At 27.0% G+C, this 18,697-nt stretch overlaps 1 pseudogene; it reads left to right on the top strand.

Annotated features, from left to right (window-relative positions):
- Positions 1–215: 215 nt before the first annotated feature.
- On the top strand, positions 216–1,551 carry LOC132941068 (uncharacterized; annotated as a pseudogene).
- Positions 1,552–18,697: the final 17,146 nt, after the last annotated feature.

Genomic DNA, 18,697 nt, shown 5'->3' with positions numbered 1-18,697 from the left:
ACATCTTTCTAAATGCTTGCATCATTAATGTACGATGTTCTTTCTTTATGTAGTTATTTTTAGAACAAATTATGCTTTTTATATGACAGTTTGATAATTATATTATATGATAATTAAAAAATGTATTTTATCACACAATAGAGTATTTAAGTGTTTTTAGTCTATTAGTCCTTGTTCATTTTTTCTTTTAATCCTACATTTCTTAAAATTAAAAGATGATTCTTAAACTAACTTTTGATAATCTTCCTCCATCATTTAAAAACATCATAACTGTAATTAATGATGATATTACAACAATACGGCCAAATGTAAATGATTTATTGAGTATGACCAATTGGATAGAAGAATTTTCTTTTAAAACTTGTACAAAGTAGAATGTTAGGACATCTGTCCCTAACAGTAAATACATTCAATGCAGGTTAATCACCTTATTAACTTTTTTAAATTGAAATCAGTTACAAGTGTAAAAATGATTTCCTAACTGTATGATTTATGTTATTATTATTACCTATCTTAGAAAACAATACGTGTGTCATCATAGCTCTTGCCACAAAGTTGATAGAGGAAACAACTAAAGAGGTTGTTTAAAAAACACATACTGTAAAGTCACAATTAAAATTGTCATTAAAGTTGATACTGTTACCACGAGGAAAAAAGACCCATTTGTTAAAGTAAGAACAAGTTTTTTTTTCTAGGCCTTCCTATAATTCAATGTTCACCCAGTTAACCTATGTATTGTGTTCGTTAATTTGATATTTATTTTTTACTTATTTTAATATATAATAGTTTTATACATTTTATCATTTTTATATATTTTAATATTTATAATTATGCATTGTTATTCATTTATTACTCATTATATTTTCCTTTGTTATTCATTTATTACTCCTTATAATAGAATGTATTTATATATTATAATTATTGGCACTTATAATCAATTTATGGTACCATTTAAGTGCATTGTTAAATATATTTTAGGATGGATTGCTAACTGTAATCACTATTATAAATGAGCATAATCATAATTTAAACACTGCTGAAGCACTGAGATACTTAAGTGCAAACAAGAACCTTAGAATGAAGTTTGATGAATATTTCACAGATGGTATGACCATAACTAAAGCAATTTGGTGAGTTATTTTTTAATTAACACTTATGAAAAAATACTAGATAAAGTTGTTAGGTATGTTTTGTTGATTCATCTTGTAATAATATTGCTTTAAAAAGTTATAATGTATTGTTGATAATAAAAGCTTTGTATTTTTAATTTTTTAATTACCTACACTTCCAATTTACCATTTACCTATAAAACTAATTTAATATTTAAAATAATCAAAATGGGTTTATATTTTTGACAATTCGGTTTCGGCTTATTTACTTTACGGGTATCATGAAAGTGTTTTAACTATATCTGATTGTTCTGTTGAAGATTTTGCAAATGCTGTAATTAATCCAACATACAGAGCGATACAAAATTGGCATGACCAATGGAGGGTGTCAAATCTAGGACCACGTACTGGAGAAGGAGTTATCAATGTATCAATATTATAATTAATAAAATAAAATAATTAGGTATCCACTGTTTAGGTGCATTAACAATAGTTTCCTTTGCTCTGATATTTAAAATGTTTTTAAAAAATTCTAATACAATAATAATAATTATTAGCAATATTTTCAATATTTAAAATGGACATAACATTAGTTTAAATTGTACTTTAAATGGTATGTATTTTATAGTTAATTTAATCCTTATTTACAATTTAAATGTATACAAAACAATTGATCAGAAAATGTATATATTTATCTTCTTACATAGGTATTTATATTTAACGAAAAGTAATACAAAATTATAAAAAGTTAGTATAAAATCTAAATGATTAGATTTGTCTATAAATTTGTTGCAATATCAAGTTCACCCCCAGTCATGAATTTTTTTTTGTAATTTATAGTTTTTTTTTATCTTAATTCCAAATAAATATAATGTAAAATTCATGAAACAAGTGGTTCAAAAGTTATAGCGTTAAAAATTTGAAATTTGTGACTGGGTTATAAACATAACTTAGGCCTATCATTATAACTCAACTAATAGTCACTCAAAATATTTATCTAGAAATTAAAAAGAAAATAAAGAAACCTATGCTGAAAGTGGAGTTTCAATATTCTTCCAGTCTGAACCATTTGCTGTGCTAATATTAGCACCAATCATGAAACGAGCCCATGACTTACCTCTATCAAAAAAAATAGTATTTGTTGACTCAACAAGTGCATGTGATCCACAGAACCATTGTGTAACTTTTTTATTGACACCGTGTGCAGCTGGCGCTGCTTCTTTAGGTGTGATAATTACACATGGTCAGAGTGAAAAAGCATATAAAACTGGATTCAGTCTAATTAAGAATAATGTAAAAAATGCATTTGGTGGACTATCCTTCTATATTTTTAACTGATAACTCTGATGCCGAAATAAACGCTTTAATGACAGTATGGCCAAATTCAACTTCACTTTTATGTATTTTTCACGTTATGCAAGCAGTTTGAAGATGGTTATGGGATAGCAAAAATAGCATAAAGAAAGAACATTGGACATTAATGATGCAAGCATTTAGAAAGATGTTATATTCTGATACTACTGAAGAAGCTCAAAAAGCATTTAACTTTACCCTTGATGCAGGTAGCATGTATCCAAAATGGCAGAAATATGTAACTGTACATTACTGGGAGCATAGAGAGTGTTAGTGCTCAGCTTGGAGGGATCACACAACTAGAGGCCATCATACAAATAATTATAGTGAGATGTCTGTTAGGATCTTTAAAGAAAATGTGTTATGCCAAGTAAAAGAATATAATGTAATTTCACTAATAGATTTTTATTGCACAAAATTGGAAGAATATTATAAAAAAAAATGTCTTGAGTTTGCCAATCAATGACAGAAAAGCTACAGCTCGCTTATATTTTGAAAGCATAATCAAGAAAAGTAATTATGTTACAAAAGATAAAATTACTGTAGAAAATGAGCATTACTATGTACTTAGTCAAAATGATCAACAACTAATGTACTGTGTAGAGCCAAGTATAGGAATTTGCTCTTGTAAAGATGGCATGTATGGTAGATTTTGTAAACACCAATGACTAATTTATGTATATTATAAATGTGTGGGGGTTAATTTTCCACCTATAACTGTAGAGGATAAATTTTCAATATCAAATTTAGTATTGGTAGCGCCTAGTAAGACATTTTATGAAGGGCTTATACTTAAAGAGGCATTACACCAGCAACTCGAAACTCATCCAATACACTTGCCTATATCAGAAACACACAGACCAGACGTAAATAATATACATGAAAATAACTATAATATTACAAAAAAAAAAAATGTATTCAAAAGTACAACAGTGCCCAATGAAGACAGTCTGATATCAAATACACAGGATAGTTATACAGTATTGGAAGATATAAAAACTCTATTGACTAACAATGTAAAACAGTTCAGCCAATCTACTCTTGAAAATTTACTTAAATTTAAAAATAGATTGGATAAAGTAAAAACAGAAGGGCAATTTAATACATTTTTGGTAACTGCTGGTTCTGTGACAATACCATTACGGCATAGAGAGGGTGCAGCTATTAGAGTACAGCCGACTACAATATCTAGGCGTAGACCAGGTATAACAAGAGGTAGCAAGCGTTTACCATCAGGTAATTTATAATAATAGACATTTATAACAATAATATTGTGCCTTAACAAATTTGATTATGTTGTAGGTAGACCAGCTTTAAGTGATCATGGTACATCTAAAAAATACCCCAGGAAACTATTACAAAACATAAAGCATTGTTTGCCTAATGGAAAATCTCATTGATTATATTATTAAGATAATATAGTATAATAAATATAAGTAGAAATTTGTATTAACTACCTAAATTAATTAAATGTATATATTTCATATTTTTGAATAAGTAAGAAAATTTATTTATTAAATATTTAAATATCTTTTGTCTTTTAGTTTCAAAATATGTGCAATAACATAGACATCATTGTCTATTTCCAGAATGTAGCTATAGGTACCAAACTTAATATTATATGATATAATATTTTAATATTTTTGAAAAATGTTATGTTAGAACTTGTATTAAATATGTGTACACCAAATGAACGCATAAATACATTAAATAATGAACGTTATATTATATAAGACTGTTGTAATAAATCAATATAATGTTGATAAAGTAAAATAAAAATAAATACCCAATTATTTGAGTTGCCTGCTTAAAATAAGGTTAGGTACCTTTGGCTCTTACAAAGGTAAAAAACATTATATTTTATAATAATATAAATAATAATTCATAACCTATATGCATATTATTATCATCATTAAAAAATAACTACCCATTCTAAATAATTGGTATTACACTAAACTTTTATGATAACAATAATAATTTATTCAACAATAACAAAATAGCATACATATTTATTTAAATAATAGTAGTATAATAGTACCTACCTAATATGAATAAACATTTTTTGATACATTATTTTACTAATATCTAAATAAGTAAGTATATATATTTTAATTATTATATAAACTATAATTCATGTTTTATTATTATATTTTTCAATTAAATTAATTTTTTTTAAATTTTGTGTAATATTTACTGTTGTAATAAATCAATATAATGACAGTTGATAAAGTATAATAAAAATAAATACCTAATTATTTGAGTTGCCTGCTTAAAATAAGGTTAGGTACCTTGGCTCTTACAAAGGTAAAAAACATTATATTTTATAATAATAGAAATAATAATTCATAACCTATATGCATATTATTATCTATATTATCTATATTATTATTTAAATTTTCCCTCCAAATGTGTAAACCAATCAGAAGGCAGGATTTAAACATTGGTTTTATTTCGTGTGCAGAATGGTAATATGCGATGCGGATACGATTAAAGATATCTTTAATCGTGGATCCGGCCGGCATTATATCTATCTACAGTGTGCAGGACTTGAAGCGAACATAAGAAACGACGTTTCATTGATTCTCTCTCACCGTACGGGAGAGAAACGTCGTTTTTCAATCCGTTATGTTGGCTTCACTGTGTCGCATCCATATTGTTTAATATCCAAAGTCCTCACCCAGTACCACGCCCTAAAACTCCTAAAAACGCGGGATCATTGTCTTTTTGAATTTTCATACTTGGAATCAATATGCCGTATGCGTGCATGGACATTAAATTAATTGATATAATCGTAAGCAGGGGTTAAGGACGTACTTAAGGCCTGTGGAAGAGTTCACTCCTCCCCAAAAATTTATTTGAGTACGCCGAATACGGCGTTTGATATTGATATATATACCTACCACCAACTAAACAGTCGTTTGGTTCTGTTCTTAATTTGTTTAAATCAACTACTGTCAATCAGGAAATATTTACTCATAGATATATTACAGTAGATTTATTACTTAGTAATTATTACAAAATAGCCTTTATAGTTTATTCACAATAAAAAAATAAAGATTATAATAATTGTTTTAATTTCAAACCGAAACCTATTTGGCGCTTTTCGTTATCATGGCGAATCATAACAGCAACGTTATATAAATTGAGCGCATGCGCAATTGTGCCAAATTCTCGAACTATTTTAGTTATGATTTTATGAATTTATTATTTATGATTTATGCTGACTGATGGCTTAAAACATTTAGGGTGGGTTGCATAAAGGTTTATTAGCTGTTTACAGAGCCGTTAATGCATAAATAATAGATTGTAGGTGTATTTCTAAATCTAAACTGACTAAACTCTATAAAGTTATAATATAATATTGTTATAACATTTGTTATGACTTGTTGCACACTAAATAAAAAGAAAAAACTGATGGTCTGTTAAAAAAAATTGGTATAGCTTGAAGCTTGAACGCTTGTTAGCGTTAATGGGTCTGTAATTTATCGGTACTCAGATACTAAAGTACTAAACTACCAAAGTACAGGTCAGATTTTGGTTCGGTAACTTTTACAGATCCCAAGGTGGATTGATATCAATCCACCTGGACAAATCCGTCAATATGGCGATAAGGAATATAATTTCTTATCAGCCATCATTTTTTTATTATTAAAATTACAATTAAATTAATATAAAACATAAATATCAAATACACATTCAAACAATACCTTGTTTCGCTTTTTACCATCACGCTCATAAAATATTTCATCATCTGATTCAACGAATGATGAATGATTTTACATTGAAGTGCTTCAGGTGTCACCGAGACCACATTATTTTCGTGATAGATCCAATCCATTTACAGAATACAGATTTTAAACAGAAATTCAGGTAGGTACTTTTAAAATATTTGATTTGACTATTTCCCATATTATATTATTATAAATAGTAATGCCTGCATTTGGTCTAAACATGGTTAAATACAAATAATGGTTTCTATTTTCATGAACTTCGTACTTAAGTAATTATTTGGTATGTATATTGTATATCAGGTTTTCTAAAAAATTTTTTATTAGATTACCGAACATGGTTCAAGATAGTTTATGCCAAAATACACACCACAATATGTCATTGTCATCAATATTGCAGCTTTTGATTGAACTTAGATATTATGCAACAGGTGAATTTTTAGATTGTTATACATGTCTATTAATTGAAGCATTTTAATATATTGTACTTATGTGTGTCAAATTTTAGGCAGTTCTAGGAGACCGTATACGAATTCATAAATCATGTCATGTGTACCGTATCATAAAAAGACTATCAACAGGTATAGCATCACTAAAACCAAAATACATTCAAATGGCAAAAACAGGAACTGACAGAAAATTGATCTATGAAGATTTCTATATAATGTGCCAATTTTCCAAAGTCATTGGAGCAATAGATTGGACAATAGAATATAATCTCCCAATAAAAATATTGGATAAAGATTCCACAATAAAAAAGGCTATTTTTCAATTAATGTTTAAGCCATATGCAACAGTAATTTGGAGCTTACAAATATTCTGGCTCGGCTAGAGGTAATTTGAAGCAAAATACTTCACTTATTAATAATTATAAATTCATTTTATACTGATATTATATTATAAAACATTATTAGATAGCCTGGTTCAGTTCATGACTCAACAATATTCGAGAACTCTTTATTAAGAGCACAATTTCAGAATAATGCATTTTGAGATGCTGTAATATTGTAGGAGATGGAGGTTATGCACATCGTAATTAATTTATGACACTTCTTTCCAACTTTATTACCGAAACAGAAGTATGATATCACGTAAGAAAGCAATATGATTATTTCATAAGACAACCACAATATGTGTTGTTTTGTAAAAAGCAATAAATATACAAGAAATATAATCTGTTGGAATTCAAACTTAAATCAAACTACTCTTATTACTATTATAGCTACAGTAGTATTGCATAATATGCTTATAAAATCAAATAACCGGTAGGCAAAAATATCTTAATTGATACTATCCATTGTATAATAAATACAATGACAATATCCACAATACAATATCCACTTAATACTGATGCAGTTTTCTTTGATTGAGTTACTGATTAGAGTTCTTAATATTTCATACCTTTATAATTTTCCTCAAAGAAGATACTTATAGTGGTTTTTAACACTGCCCGTTGCTGTATTTTGTTGATTTTTATTTATTGAGTATTTTGATTCATTGTTTTTTATCTACTGCTTGTAAAGTGGCTATTAAATGGTGTGAACTTTTGGTTATTATTCTAACTCATGAATTACAGAAAAATGTTAATGTCTTTTACCAATATCCCATGTCAATACAACCAACACTTCAATGTCTGCTAAATTCGCATGGAAAATAAAAAGTATATTTTTATGGTGTTTTATGATATTTTTGAAAATAAAAACTCTACGACTCTAAAAATTGTGGTTCAGACAATCTTAAAAATTAGTGTAAGTTAATACATCAAAATATGGAAATTAAATATGTTGTTGTAACTGAGTTTATATATTCTTTTTAGGTTCATCAAGATGACTTTTTGCCAAAACAAATAGTTATGTTATGACAAACTTTCTGAAAAGTAAATTATGTCATCTCAAAAGCGCCCTTCCACAGCATATTTCATTCAAAAAATGATGGCAGAAAATAACGTAAGAATTTTATGTTATTTATTATTATATTAAACATAATTGTACTATAATGGTGTAAAGCATCATTCATAAATCGAAAAAAAACCATCTGACCGTTATTAATACAAATTACTGAACCTCATATTAAAAATTAATGAATTAATAATGAATATAATACATAGCTTCCATATGGATGTATTAGATCAAAACTACTAACATTACCTACTTTATATTTACATCATTAACACTAGTTACTAAATATTTATAAAATATGTGGGTATAATTATATGATATAGGTAAATGTAAACATTATAATGGCAGTTTTTCCAAAACAAAAATAAATGTTAACACTGTATTTTTATTAATTTACTTATAATATGAACTGATGTTATCAATCACAACTATCACAATTAATAAACTAATATGTATCATTCATTTTCAAGTATAAAATAATAATATAATATTATTAACCATTACTCAAAAAATATATTAATATATGAATGTGTAAAATGTATGATGAATGTAAATATTGGGTTAAAATAATGGTAAATTAAAAAAAAAATTCGTACTTATATACCCTATTAGGTATGTATCTAATTTTAAAATGTTACTAAATAATCAAATATATATCTTTATCACTCATGTAGATTAAATTCATAAAATGTATTACCATTTTAATGTTAAAACTAAAAAATAAACTACACTTTTTTAATTTATTCTTTTCAAATCAGGAACTGCATACTACTGCTACATAAAAAAATTGAATTTCATCACCAATGAACAAATAACAAGAGGCTGAGCAAAATAAAAAAGTAGGTGAATGATAGAGTAAATATTTGTTGTAGAACAAAGTACTAATAAGTATTATACAACTCTACAAAAAAATTTAAAAAAGCGGGTAAGTGGATGTCGCTCTACTGTACAGTAGATTACAAGTGGGTCAATGTACAATGGATTGTATTAAACTTGAATTCAATAATATAATATCATTGTATAAGAAAAACGATTCTGAGCGGAAATAGTTGGTCAGTTTGGATATTTTGTATTGTTATTACTTATTATAGCCTGTAAGTTGAATTGATATTATAATATTATAATTTTTATTTGTTTCTATGGTGATAAACAAAGCGTTAGAAATTAAAATCCCATTTTTAGCGGTTTTCTGCAATTTGTTGGTGGTTTTTCCCGTGGCATTAAATAATTATTGAGAAAATCGAAAAGTGACCTCTCTAAAGTACCATCTTGATCCAATTTGCTAAAAGATATAAGACACTATATATCGAATACGAAGCACTCCTTCTGGTAGAAATTTTGTACACACGATAAAAAAAAAATAAAAAAATAAACACCATTGTAAAACTTGCTCCGCTCAGAATCTAAAATGCAAATAATATGTATAAAAATTATGTCTTGTATGCATTATGAATACTACCTATATTGTAGTATTTAGAATTCATTTTTACTTAATAACATGATAAAAAAATTAAGTTCTCAAATTTCATACTAAATAACACAAAAACGTACCTAAACTTAAAAATAAAATTGCGGAGGGTATTAATTGTAGTTGTGTGTCGTGTGATATACGATTACAGTATTTATATTTTATTATTGTAATGTACTTAATTATATTTATATGTCCCAGAGGCATATGTCATATTATTGCTGTTAGATATGGAGCTTATTTTACGTAAAAAAAATATTGGTAAATTTTCTAATTAAGTGGTTAAAATGGTAAAATAGAATCTAAGGTTAAATAATAAAATATCTTAGAGCCATCTTTTAGGTTCTCAGCTGCGTGATAAATGTATTGATTTTGCAATGATGTGTTTTTTATTTTTATCTGTGTCTGTGTACACGATAAGTAGTCGAAATAATACTTCAGTATCTTTTCCGGTGAGAAATTGAATCTAGTTGGTACATTGGGGAACTCAACATTTAAAATTCTTAGTAGCTTACAAAAGAGTCTGGAAAAACAAAATAACGGGCATAGCCCCCGTGGCTAATGAACGTTTAACAAGTGATGAGACGCTTTTTTTTTAAAAGTAAAAGTTCCCCTACATTTATTTTGCCAAGTCGAGCACTGCTTACTACGTAGTACGCACGCATTTACACGACCCGCACATACATTGCCTATATTAACTCCTTAAAAACTTATTACAAAAAAAAAATATGTCAACCTATAAATCAAAGATAAACACAATAATGATAAAGTATAAAGAAAACAATTATCATTAATTTTTATAGGTTTAAAAAATATTTTGAATGAAAACGAAGCATTTTTGTGAATGTATAGACAATTATTTTTCAGAGCTTCTACAGGTCAGCAGTGTTACCGGTGATTAATAATAATAATTTGATATCAATAATTTTTTTTTCGTGATAATCAATTAATATATATATTTAAAATTTTAGATTCTGAGCGAAGCGATGAATGTATTGATTTTACAGTGATGTATGTTTTTTTTTTGTCTGTCATCACCTTTTAGGACAGTAAAAGTGCTTGGATTTTCATCAACAGTAACTTTCCTGATAGGAAAGTGAATCTAGTTAGTACTTTGCGGGGTCAAAAGTAAAAATTTCTCACTAGTTTTCAAACGCGATGTGAAAAACAAAAAAAAAATTAAGGAAAAACGGGAATTTTTACGCAAAATCTGTTTTCGAGAAAATCGATTTTGGTTTTTTGTGCAACTCTAAAACAAATGACCGTAGGGACATGACATTTTGACTAAATATTTATAATTGCATTTTCTATACTCCATAACATTTTCCAAATATTTTGACTTATTTTGAGCTGTTTACAGACATTTTCAGTTTCCATTTTTTTTAGTTTTTTTTCTATAAATATCAATAAAATTTTATCTGTTGGGTAAAAAAGCTTGAAAATTTAATAGAAGGCTCTTAGGTTTTTGTTACATTTGAAAAATATTAAAAATTCTTAGTCACAGTTTTTATTTTTAAGCATTTAAAGTTCAAATCTTGACAAAATACTGAAAAATCACGAAAATTAGCAAATTATTTTGAATTGAGAATTCATAATAATTTTTCTTTTTAAATCGAAGATTTGAAAATGTAATACAAGATTATCCATAAGTTTGTCTACTTTTATCAAAAAAAAAAAAATATCTACAAGAAAGTTATATCAACTTTTTATGAGCGTTTGAAATTCATATTTTTACAACATTTGATATTCACTCGATATCTCATGTAACGATTTTCTTATTTTGTTGTAATTAAAAAATGTATGACTGTGGATACTTGAAAATTTCACTGAATGTTTGTATTAGCATTTTCTATACACGATAAAATTTTGAAAATAATTTGACTCTTTTTGAGCTGTTTATGGACATTGTCAGTTTTTAATTTTTTTAGTTTTTTTTCTATAAATATCAATAAAATTTTATTTGTTGGGTAAAAAGCATGAAAGTTTAATATAAGGCTCCTGATATATCGTTCTAATAGCAGTTGAAAAATATTAAAAATACATAGGCACAATTTTTTTTTTTATAAGCATTTAAAGTTCAAATTTTGACAAAATTTATCAAATTTAAAATTTAATAATTATTTTGTAGTTCAAAATTTATAAAATGTTCAACTTTTATAGCTAAGGATTGAAAATTGAAAACAAGGCTCCTAGGCTCCACGTAAATAGGTTATATATAAATTACTTTATTCACAAATATACTTGCTAATATCATAAGCTGACTGACCCTTTTGGCTCAGAATCATTTTTCTTATATCATTGAATTAAAATTTAACACCATCCATTACAGTGACCCACTTGTAACCTACTATACAGCAGAGTGAAATCCACTTACCCACCTTTTTTTTTTGTCAACTATTGAACGCGTTAAACAATTATATTTTCGGGATAAAGATGGGCCCCCAATGGACCGTTCCCCCCATGCCCCCCCTTAATCCATGCTTGCAGACTGTTGTCAACAGTTGTACAGACATCAAACACACACATTATATACGGTACAAGATAATCGGTAATCATCGTCTTTTGATATTTTATGTTATATATTATAATATATTCCCAAAATAAAATATTACAATTCCTAATAATATTTTGACGATAAGCAAAATGTCAATATTAATAATTATTATAATTATTAGAAGTCAATTTTACAAGTTTTATTTATGGATACAATATTTAAAAGATTATAAAATAAAAAATAAAAATATTTCGAATGATCGAAATGTCAAATAATCTAAAAATGATCAAATAAATAATCAATGAATGTAGGTATTAGGTACCTAATCTTTTAAAAAGACTATTAACATGATATATTGTTTAAAATCGTGATATAAAACAAAATAATATTATTGTTAATTTTTGAAAATTATTTATTATATTTTAATTTTTTTACTGTTAAGTAAGTATACTATACTACTATAGTGAATGTAATCACACCAAAAACACTTCGTTATAACTCCGTGTAAAAAAAAGCTAAGTTAAAAAAAAAAAAAATTAGTAATGATTACATCTTTAAAAGACGTGATATAATATGGAAATTAAGTAAAATGCCATTTTATAATATTACAAATACCTATGATGACAAATAAGATCAATTGTTATGTTAAATACTTAGTCAACATATTATGTTTAACTATTTGGCAGGACGTAGAAGTATACTTAAATAAATATAATTTAGTAACCACTACAGTATTTACAGTAATTAATAATGTATCAACAATATGTTGACTAAGTATTTAACATTACAATTGATCTTATTTGTCATCATAGGTATTTGTAATATTATAAAATGGCATTTTACTTAATTTCCATATTATATCACGTCTTTTAAAGATTTAATCATTACTAAATTTTTTTTTTTAACTTAGCTTTTTTTTTACATGGAGGTATAACGAAGTGTTTTTGGTGTGATATCAACTATTTTTAATGTTGATGTGTTAATTATCTGGTATTCTATAATAATAATAATAATAATAATACTAATAATAATAATTTAATAATAATAATAATAATAATAATAATCTTTAATAACCGCTGGCCTCCTAATAGTAATATAGAAGGAAATAGTAATAAAAATATAAACACGTCGCGAACAATCGAGTGCAAGTTACGAAATGGTTTGTTTTTGCAATTGTCAGTAGTCACTTAAGAGTAATAATATCGTCCGTGCGTCGTCGTAGTACATCGTCGATGCCGCCGCCGCCGCGATGAGTGTAGTGGTAATGGATAAACGGCGGGTCGGGGGATATTTACGAAATATTCGTTCCCTGACCCACCGCTTATCCATCCCCACTGTTTCGTACGCAAAATCTCTACACAATCTCGGTCTTAAAAGTACTTGAATATTTTTGCTTATAACTTACAAACTATCTAACCAATCTGCTAGCGAATTCCTCTATTCCCACCTGCACAATATTTCTGATCGATTGATACCTCGTACTACTTTATATGTTCAGCCGTTTGCCCTGTAGAGCTTGGCAAAGAATTGACATAAATTAGGACGATTTTTCAATGTTAAAACTCGGTGTCCTGTAATTATACGTTATTGGCTACTCCGCTATTTTTTTTTACTTTGCTTCGCGCTACTACCGTCGCGCTGGATATAGTTGTAATTAAATACAAATAATATGATAATTATTACACTAATTAGCTTTTAAAAATCTTTGACCAATCAATACCTAGTTGTCAGTAACATTGTAGTCTGGAGGAAATAAAAATTAGATAATTACATTTTTTCCCCCAAAAAAAAGTAAGAAATACAGTTTAATTTTTAAAGATTTATTAATATTTTAGGAAACAAATGAATAATTTATTTTGCGGGGGCTATCAAAAGTTCTAAGCCCCTAGAATTCTATAAAATTTGAAAATTAAATTTTATTTTTTTGTTGCCACCTCAATTATAAGACTTTTTCACTAATCTACTACCCGATACCTATTCAGGGAGGGGTGTTGATAGGGTGTATTATATCGAAAAAAAATGTCTTAACGGGAATAACTCTCAAGCTTTGTAGAATTGTCGGATTTTGATGATTATTTTTTTTATCTGAAAGAAGAAGACTTCTTACAGCCCACATCGATCTCTGATTTTGTATTTTATTTCAAATAATCGTATTAAACAATTTGTAAAAAAATGTTTTTATCTTGTATTTTTTTAGACATATTATAAAGTTTAAGAATAAAATATTGAAAAACAGAGATCGATGTGGGCTGTAAAATATTTCCATCTAGCAATTAAAAAAAAAAATTATGAAATTTGGTTGATTCTAGAAGGATACCGCAAGTGTATTTTTGAGGACAAAATGGTATCGGCACCGGGCGCCTCAATAAAAATATAATAATGAGAAATATATAATAATATTATTAATAATGATTAGGTAATGACGACATAGTGATTAATGAGTATATACAAACGTGTATAGGTTATGTACTGAATTAATAGTTATTTTTTTCATTCATTAATGATGCGGTTACCCTTATAACATTTCTGTAAATAATATACTTATATAATATAATATTATGCACTATTATTATCAATTATTTTTTATCAATTAGTATATTTAATATCTTAGATTATTATTTTTTTTTATAAAATTAATTTTTACAAAATTGAATATATTTTTAATCTATGATTTAGGAATAAAATCACGTTAACGTGACTATAAAATAAATTAAAATAGAAAAAATGTAACTCGTCAAGTTAGAAGTTATTACTAAAAAAAAGTAGGTAACTAGTTAATTGACTTAATTAAAAGGAACTTAACTCGTTAATGCCCAGCTTTGAAAACTGAGATACACCATTATAGAGTATATTATATTATAGTATATACTGTAATAGTATACTATAATAAATTATAGGTTTTATCACAAAAAAAACTGCACACTGGCGAATCTGAAATGTTCAGCTAGCTTATACATATAAGTAATATAAAATTATAGCTTAAATGACTAAATATTAACTACAATAATATAGATAATTATATAAAATCATAATAATTATTATATATTTTACTATACATAACCAATGGCAACCCTGTATATAAACAAATAAATACAAGGTTTTCATGAACCATAAAGAAACATTATATTTATATATAGATTTATAAATGTAGTATAATATAGTTGATATTGTGTGAATATGTTTCGAATATGGTTCGTCGTACAAATAGGCAATAGCATAAAATAAATATAAATGTTTTAGAAATGCCATTGTGTATTTAAAATATAATCATATACGTACCTATTACGTACAACTGTATACTTGTTAAGTTTCACAAATAATATTTTTGATTTAGGTACAAGAAATTACTAAAATCTTTATTATTCGTTTAAATATTTAATTTCGTCTAAATTTAAATTTATGTCAAAAAGTATTGTCTTAATATTTTTTAGATTTTTTTTGTTTTTAATTTGAAATATTTATAAACACTATTGTTTTTTTAAAATGTCAGTTGTTTGATTTATAAATTGAACATTTTATACATTTTCAACTACATAATCATTTGAAAAATGTCTTTATTTTGTCAAAATAATCGTACCTATATATCTATGATAACAAATCAAATGTGAGATTATTATGTGTGTTTGTAAGTTTGTTTATATTACACAATGTTGAACGTAAATTAATTGTTAAATTGTAGGACGGGGTCACACTGGGCACGTGGGTGCCATACCCTCTTAATAATAATAAACAATAAACGCAAGTATCTATGCATTGTCGACGGTCAGTAATTACAACAGGTTGCGGGGTAGAAAGGCCAACGTGGTATAATTTATTATGTGGCGTTGTGCGAATGACGTAGGATTGCCGGGAGTGTGGACGGCAATCTTTTGATCGTAGAGCGTGCGGCACTGCAGGTAGATTGATTAATGCGGACGGCACAGGGATAGTCAGGTTGCGACGGAGCGCTCTTCTTGGTTGGCAATGTCGTCAAAACCTGTTAGATTTTATTAAAGGTCACCAACGACCAATCGATATACGCCATGTAGTATGTACAACAAACAGACTGAATTTAGTATCAGTTGTTGATACGTCCCGTCCCGACTCCCGATACAAGCACAGATTATATTAAAAAATTAGTTATACAATAATCTTATCACTGTATATGTTATATGTATATTATATACAATAATCTAATTGTAATTTGAAGGTTAGTGCATTACCTAAAATGTAGGTATCTTCTATAATTTGTCAAACTGAGAACCAAAAAATAATATCTATGAAGCTCTGAAGGGTGGGGAAAACCCACAGATATATACTATAATACTAGATGCCCGACTCGGAGACCATAGTTGAAGCCAATCGTCCTATACCCTAACCTATATGGTTGGGCAATGTTTACAAATCGATGTTATTAATCTTCTATCTATTATATACTATAATATTGATAACAGATTGTAAACATTGCCCAACCTTTAGCTTCAAAAAGAGAATAAAGTAGAATATAGAGTCGGACATCTAGTATAGTAGTATATATCTGTGGGAAAAACTCATCAAGAATTCAAAATTAGTATATTTATAATATACAGTGCATACAAAATACTAAAATATATACCTATTACATGAATACCCACTATCATAGAAGTATATATTTTTGTAACATACTTAACTATAATATACGTATATATGGGACCTAATAATATATAAAATATACAGTAACGTATAAAACTAAAATGTATATAACTATATAATAATTATACTCAAAATAGCAAATAAGTTTGTAAAAGCTTGCGTGGCCGACTGAGCCGTCATAGCGCAACGGTTGGCTGCATTAATCGGAATGTACCTATCGTTAAGCCGGGCGCACACCAATGCAGTACAAAAAACCCGCCACGACGCACTGCATGACGCATGAGGCATAGCGCGCTCTGCATGCACACTGTAATAACCTTGGGGTACGTTTCGTACTGCAACTGTACTGCTTTGGTGTGCGCTCGGCCTTTACTCGTCGTAGTCGCGGTCCGCCGCCGTGTAAACAGAGCACGATTTGCATCCGAATTGATTAATTCGGGTTTTGGGCGCTGCATGTAGCAGTATTATTATTATTATTTTTTTTATTTTTTTATTTTTTTTTTTATTTGGGTATTCAAATATCAAAATAAAAAATGTAAACAAACGTTTCGGTGTTAAAAACCGTCAATACGGGTGTTTAGTAATTGAGAAAAAACATACATTTTTATAGTTATTTTATTAGATATTATTTTAAATATTTAATTGTTTAGCAAAATATCCAAATATTTTTAATGTTAAACAAATAATAAATTACACAATCGAACTAACCGCATAAAATATATACCAACAAAATAATATATTACATTAAGATTGTAAAATAAAAAAATTTCGGGTTTACCAGAATGTTTTATTTGGGTTTTGGGCAAATCGAGTGTTATGAAAATAGAATAATTGTTATATGTTTCGGGTGCTTGAATTTTTAAAGGTGGAAACAATGACAGATTTCTCGTGTTTAAAAATCTAAATTAAAAAGAAAAAATGTAAAATTGATATTTTGATTTCAAAAAAGCAAAAATATGTTCAAAATCTAATTATAATCAATAATACACTAAATCGATAATGAGCAACTACATAAAAATCATAAAATTATAATATCAATATATTATTTTAAATTTAAATTGATATGTGGAAATTAAATTAAAATGTTTCATTCCAGTATTCACTAATCAGTTCCAAGTACCTACCAAGACTTTGATTTTATACATTAAAAATAATACAAATGTATTCAAGTTGTTACAAGTAATTTATTGAACTTTTTACTATACTATAACTAATATTAATAATGAAATAGTAATGAAAACTGTACTATTAACTTCAGGTAGCACTCTTACTACCAATTAGTTCTGCAAAGTGTTCAATGTTAAATTGTTATGACTTATAAAACATTTTTGCTCAAAAAAGTCATTACTGACTCATAATTATAAATGTCCAGAAAATGCAGATCCTCAATTGTTTATTAAAAATGCGCTTATGCTGGTTACAAAACTTATTGGATAAAAATGGGCCTCCCCGATTAGTTATGAAAAGGTATGTCGCATATACAACTAAACTTAGCGCGCCTGGTGGAAAAAAGTTGTGTTAAACGACTTACATTTTGTACTTTCATAAATTAAATACCAATTTCTATTATTAAATCATAGTAAACTATATAAACTATTATTAAATTGTAATTGTATTGTTCTATTGTTCTGAAAATTACTTATAAATTATAATAGATGTTGTTTTTAAATGTTAATTATCTAAATGAGAAAGACTGATTGCCTAACTGTACACGGTAACAAAATCCATCTGGAATTGGAGGAAATGAAACATAAAAATAACAACTGTAGATATTTATAAAATAATGTATCATCATAAAAACCTAATCAATAAATAATAGATATAACTTAAGCTTTAGTTTGAAGTCAGCTTTAATCATAATAATATTAATTATTTATTAATAACACAAATAATTTAAAATAAACATTCATTAATTATAAATCATTTCTACCTACTTAAATATAGAAGAGATAATTTATATTAAAAAGATAACATCAGTGGATAATGGGAAAAATTATTTTATTGATTTTATATGAACAATTGAATTTATCTGAACA

This window comes from Metopolophium dirhodum, chromosome 1 (genome assembly GCF_019925205.1).
Source record: "Metopolophium dirhodum isolate CAU chromosome 1, ASM1992520v1, whole genome shotgun sequence".
NCBI lineage: Eukaryota > Metazoa > Arthropoda > Insecta > Hemiptera > Aphididae > Metopolophium > Metopolophium dirhodum.
Note: the sequence above shows the minus strand (reverse complement) of the source record. Positions and strands in the feature narration are given on the sequence as shown.